This window comes from Passer domesticus, chromosome 6 (genome assembly GCF_036417665.1).
Source record: "Passer domesticus isolate bPasDom1 chromosome 6, bPasDom1.hap1, whole genome shotgun sequence".
NCBI lineage: Eukaryota > Metazoa > Chordata > Aves > Passeriformes > Passeridae > Passer > Passer domesticus.
The window spans coordinates 25,967,087-25,972,948 of NC_087479.1; positions in this window are offsets into that span (position 1 = coordinate 25,967,087).

Sequence of the window (5,862 nt, forward strand, 5' to 3'; positions counted from 1 at the left end):
GGTTTCTATCATGGAGGGCTTGGATTTGACTTGTGGGGATTTTTTTGTTAGAGAGGGAAGAGATGTCTAAATAATTTGCCATTGATTTAAGCATTTCTTTTAGACTGAGGAGTTCTTAGAGCATAGGAAGAAGAGCTATGTAAAGCAGAGGGGTTTCTCTTCTGAGCATGCTCCTCAAAGAGTAAAGGTTTCTAGGGACAGCTTGAGAAGAAGCTGGCTGTTGGCCATCCAGCTGCCAAGGACTTTGAACTCTGACTAAACTTTCTCTAAGCAAATATGTTTGCAGTAATTGTTATCTTACAGCTATTTAGGGGTTTCTTTCCTCCCCCACCTACCCAATGGGATATGGCTAAATATATTTGCACTGACAATTCTCATGACTCTTGAGAATGCGTCTGATATTGGAGGTTGCACTGAAAATTGCAAAGGAGCATGACAGTGGAAGAGAGGTTAGTAAAACTTGATTCCCCTTTCCCACATAATGTTGTCTCCATGGAGTACTTCAGAGAGTTGGTTAAAACTCCCATCATCTTTCACAAGGCATAGATAGGTTTTTATCTGTCTTGTAGAAAGCAGGGATAATTTCATCTGCATGTGTGCTTATTATAAGCAAAGCTGGAGATGCTAAATAAACCACACTGGGTCAATGGCAGGGAACAGCAGTTCTTGCGTGGCAGCAGAGTCAATGCCAGCGTGCTGGGCACCCACAATCCTGCTAGAGAGGAGGAAGTTTGTGATCCCTCATCTTGGCCAACACCCTGGACCTGATTTGACAGGAGGGGAGTCAAGAGTGTAACTGGCTCTTAAAACCCCTCTGTGTGTGGGGCTGGTGAGAAGCATGGAAAGAAAGACCCTTTGTCCAAACTAGTAGAGCTCTGAACTTGTGGTTACATGGGTTCACATCTCCCTGGGTAGAGGGAGCAGAGCAGAGCATCCTCTTCAGGATGGATTATCTCATCCCTGGCAGAGGTTGTTGAGTTGTTGAAGTGGGTGAGAGACAATGGTTACTGTCATTGTGCCCTCTTGCTAAACCTAGAAGTTTTTTAGCTTCCTAAAAGGGACTTGGCATTCTTCTGCAGCATCCAGAGCTTGTCTGTCAGGGGCGCGGTGCTGATCCACCTTGTGCCTAGGAAAGGTCTAGTTAAGATGTAGTCTTGGGGGCTTAATGTGGAATGCAGTGCCAGCAGGCTGCTTTTAATTTACTAAACACCATATTTCATGCCAGCTTTGACACCTGTCCCACCTATACAGTGGTTCAGTGAGTGACCTGTGTTCATGACTGTGATGCATGGTAACACACCACCCATGCTCTGAGCAAGAGAGAAAATGCCTGCTAAGAGATACCACCTGCTTCTTTTATAAGAAGAAAAAAATCAAGGAAGGAAAGAAAAAAGCATATCAACAGACATTTAATTGTCAAAGGAAGAGTCTTAACAGACTTAAGCTTGGCTGTCTTCAGAGAGTTTTCAAAAGCATACTGCAAACACTTCTGTTTCAAAGCTTATGCTCCTTTATCTATGAGAAGCTAAACACTGGCTAATTCTTTAATTAGTTCCCAACAAAATGTTCTTCTCTGTAGCCAAGGCTTGCTACAGGATAATTATATCTTTAGTTTGAAAACAAGTGTCAATACAGAAAACTGTTTTGATTTTTCTTTCTTCGTCTATTTTATTTTGCCTTCTACTTAGCTTCTATTCTCTTCATTTTCACCTACAATATCTTGACTTGGGAAGGGCTGATTATTTTTAGCTCCCTGTGCTGCATGAATGGGTGTGATGGACCCAAGTGAGTATACTGTGGTCTGGGTGTAGTTGTACAAGTGCAGTGCTTGGGTCTCCTCCAGGGCCAAGGAGATGGAGGAACATGAGCCGCCATCAGTCAAGCAACTCAGCTTTTTAAACTGTAATAACCATGTGGCCATGGGTACCCAAGTGCTCCACTGCATGCCAGAGATCTGCATTTGGAGCTTCCCAACCTCCTGTGTACAACCACAGTCGTCTATATTTCTTTTAGCAGAGTTCCCAGGGTACCAACAGATCTGCTAGTTTGTCAAGAGCTGCCTGAGGCAGGGCTGAGCAGACACAAATCTTCTAGGCCTGTGGATGCTATGGATTAACCCCAGCCAGCAACCAAGTACCATGCAGCTGCTCACTCCCCCACCAGCTGGACTGTGGAGAAGATCAAAAGGGTGAAAGCTTGAAAATTTGTGGGTTGAGATAAACATGGGAAAAGGGAAAGCAAAAGCTGTGCGCACTAACAAAGCAAAATATTAAGTCACTGCTCCTCATGGGCAGGCAGGTGTTGAGCCATCTTCAGGAAAGCAGGGCCCCATCAAGTGTTACAGTGATTTGTGAAGGCAAACATCATCACTCCAAATGCCCCCTTCTTCCCCCAACTTTTTATACTGAGCATGATGTCATATGGTGTGGAGTATCCCTTTGGTCACTTGGGGTCACCTGTCCTGTCTGTGTCCCCTCCCAGTCTCCAACATACCCCCAGCCCTCTTGCCATTGTGGCAGTAAGAAAGGCAGAAAAGGATTTTCTGTATGAGCATTGCTCAGTGATAACCAAAACATCTCTGTATTATCAACCTAGTGTTCAGCACAGATCCAAAACAGCCACTGTGAAGAAAATTAACTACCTCAGCCAAAGCCAGCCCTGAGACAAAAACAGGGGAGAGAGGAATTGCCCTCTCTACCCTTCTCTGATCCCTGTCTGTCAGTGCATGGATGCAGGATGCCAAAGGTCAGACACCAGGCTTACCCAAGGACAGTCAGACTCGCTTCATTCATCCCACAGGAGAAGATCCTCAGTATTAGGCTGCACAGTATTCCACGTGATGAGGGAAGATTGTGACCTTTCTGTTGAACCCATTAAGTTGTTACATTTCTGAGGGAATTAATATCTTTTCAGTGATTCAAGAGGAAATTTGTGTGAACTCAGATATTGTAGCTTCTGTCTTCAAGAAAGATGTGGAAAAAAATGTTCCCCTATCAGTCCACTGGAAAAAAATAAGTATGCTCAGAGACCTACAAACTATTATCTGTGAGGACAAGCTAAAAGATCTGGTGCTATTCCTTTCAGGGACAAGGAGAGTGGGAAGACAGCTGAAGGAGGAACTAAAAGCATTGTAAGTAGTTTGTTCTCTGTACTTGTGATGCATAACAGACAAATAATGGGATAAAATTGGAGCAAGGAAGTTACGAGTCATTTGTTGGGAAAAACTTTCTTATGGCTGGGATGCTGAACCACTGGACTATCTGAAGATGTCATAGAGTTGCCCTTACCAAAGATTTGGTTGGAGAAATGTCTGCCAGAAGTGATGTAAGTAGAAGTTTTTTGTTGCTGTTGTGTTTTTTTGTTTTGTTTTGTTTTCTTGGAGCAATGAGCAAGGACCAGCCAGATTAAATGTTCCATGTCATGGCGATGTAAGCATTATTTTGGAACTTACATGGTCAAGGCATCCCATGAAGGGAAGAGGTAAGAGGCTGGCCTGTTCCAGTAAAGGTTGTAGAGACCACTACCTTGGATTGTTGCAGGACTAGACCAGGTGAAGTTCAGCCCAACCCTGCCATGCACGGTTGTTCTCCCGCCCTTTTATTTCGGTCATGATGCACTCGCAGTTACCCCAGGCATGCACTGCCCAGCAGGCTGGGCTTGGTGAGCACGCACCTCAGGAGGATCCTGCTGCCTGGCACTGTTCTGTGCTGAGCAGCAGCTCTCATCTTCTTGGGCAGCACAGAGCTGAACCTGCATTTTCCACAACAATGAGGCATCAGTGTCTCCTTTTGACTTCGCTTGCTGTAAGATAGTTCATGCAGGTTACACTTATTTGTTGTCCAAACCTAAAGCTGTGCGTTCCTCTCATCCTCTTTTTCCTGTCTCAAATTCAAGAATTGCAATCGTGAGTGTGATGTCCCTTTGTATCTAGACTCAAGATATAGCAGGAAGCAACTTCCCCTCCTGTCCAGAACAGCCATGAAGCTGGTTGGCTTCTCTGTTTCCTAGGAAATGTGTTATAGGTCATCTTCAATCATTCACTACTCATGGGAATAATACTGGGGTGCAAAAAAAAAGGGAGTGATAAAGAAATATACAGTGGGGTATCAGAAGTTAGCCTTTGGGGGCATATGGTTTTAAAGGCAGGACCCTCCCCTCTCTTCAAAAGTTTGTGGTTTGATTAAAAAGAATGTACATGTGTCTGAGAGTCAGTGTTTGCTATGTCCATTAAGCATTTTCTCTCCTTTGCAATCCCATGTTTTTTTCCAAGTATATTTTAAGTAATTCTCAGTTGAGTCATTAATTCACACATTTGAAAGGACTCCAGTTAACTAATGTGATCATAAATTCAATGACTTTGAATACCAGTACTTGAGCATAAATATGTTTATTATTAATATTAAATACCATGAGCAGGTCTTGTAAACTTTTCTTTCACTTTTAAAACTGGCAGTTCATCAAAATTTTATATAAGGTTGGGACCTATACTATTGTTGCTGCTATAATCATGTTAATATCATAAGCTAAACATTTTCCCTTCATTGTTATTATATTTCCTTTTCTTAGCCTCTGCGACTGTGCCCAGGGAACACATGAAAATTGTTGGAATCTCAGCTTCCTTTCATTCCCCTTGTCAGCAAATCATGACCATAAGATGTAGACAAGGCCATTTTGACATGGGGGAGACCCCAGCCTCTGAAGGTGGCATGCCTTCCCCAAGCTGGCTTGGCATTTTGAAGGGATGGATCCCCTCTGCCATCCCCACCGGCCAGAGCACCCTTGCCAGCACCCTGACCAGCATCACCCTCTGCAGCAGCACAAAGGAGTTTTCTCCCCTGCCATCTTAAGACTCAAAGTCTCAATTTGCTCTGTCCACTGCTGATTTTGAGATTTCTATGCTATTACATTTATGCTCTGTCTCCTGACAGTGGAGGAATAGATAAAAGCACCCCAACTCTGAAGGTCACCTGTTTCATCACACAGACCTGTGCTTCTGCAGCAGCAACCCCATGATGGGTTTCTATAAGGGCTCCTGGGGCAGGCTGAGGCTCCTCAGTGCCTTTGGGACCCAAGCAGGGCTGCAGATGTAGGGTCAGCACATGGCCTCCCATTCTCAGGAAGTCGACTGGAGAGTCCTGCTCAGGCCTGGAAAATGCAGCATCTGCCACAGCATCCTGGGGATTGCACAGCTGATGCCTTTGCCTCTGCCTGTTTCCAGCCTGTCCTGCTGCCCAGTTCCCAGGCCTTGCTGTCTCAGGAAGAGGCTCACAAAGTGCTTTTCCTGGTGGCCCTGAGATTGGCTCAGCTGGCCAGAGCATGGTGCTGTTAACACCAAGGTTGTGGGCGCAGTCCTTGTATGGGCCATTCACTAAGGAGTAGGGCTCAGTGATGCTTGTGGGTCCCTTCCAACTCAGAATATTCTGTGTCTAAGAAAAGCATGAGCCATGTGGGATGGGAATGGCTCTACAGGACCCTCAGCAGAGTATGGCGCTGGGACTGCAGGTTGTTCTCTGCCCATGTATGCCTTGTTCTTGGTTATTACCTGTGAGTTTGCAATGGAAACTGATTTTAGGCTTTTCTGCATGCTATCAAAAATTCTTCAGATGGATTTCTTCCTCCCCAGCTTCTCTCAAGCTGAATCCAAGCCTTACTTCTTGCTCTTTTCTCCTCCCTTGAAGGCATATCTCCAAGCACCACCTCTGCCTGGTCCTGGCACCATCTGGCAGCACAGCACCATACTCTCCAGCCCCAGCAGCTGCTGGACACCAAAGGAATGTTTAAAAATTAATCCAAAACTTGTATTTCTCATTAAAAGTGCTAAATTCTTTGTGCACAGGCCAGGAAGTCTACAAGGGTTCGGTA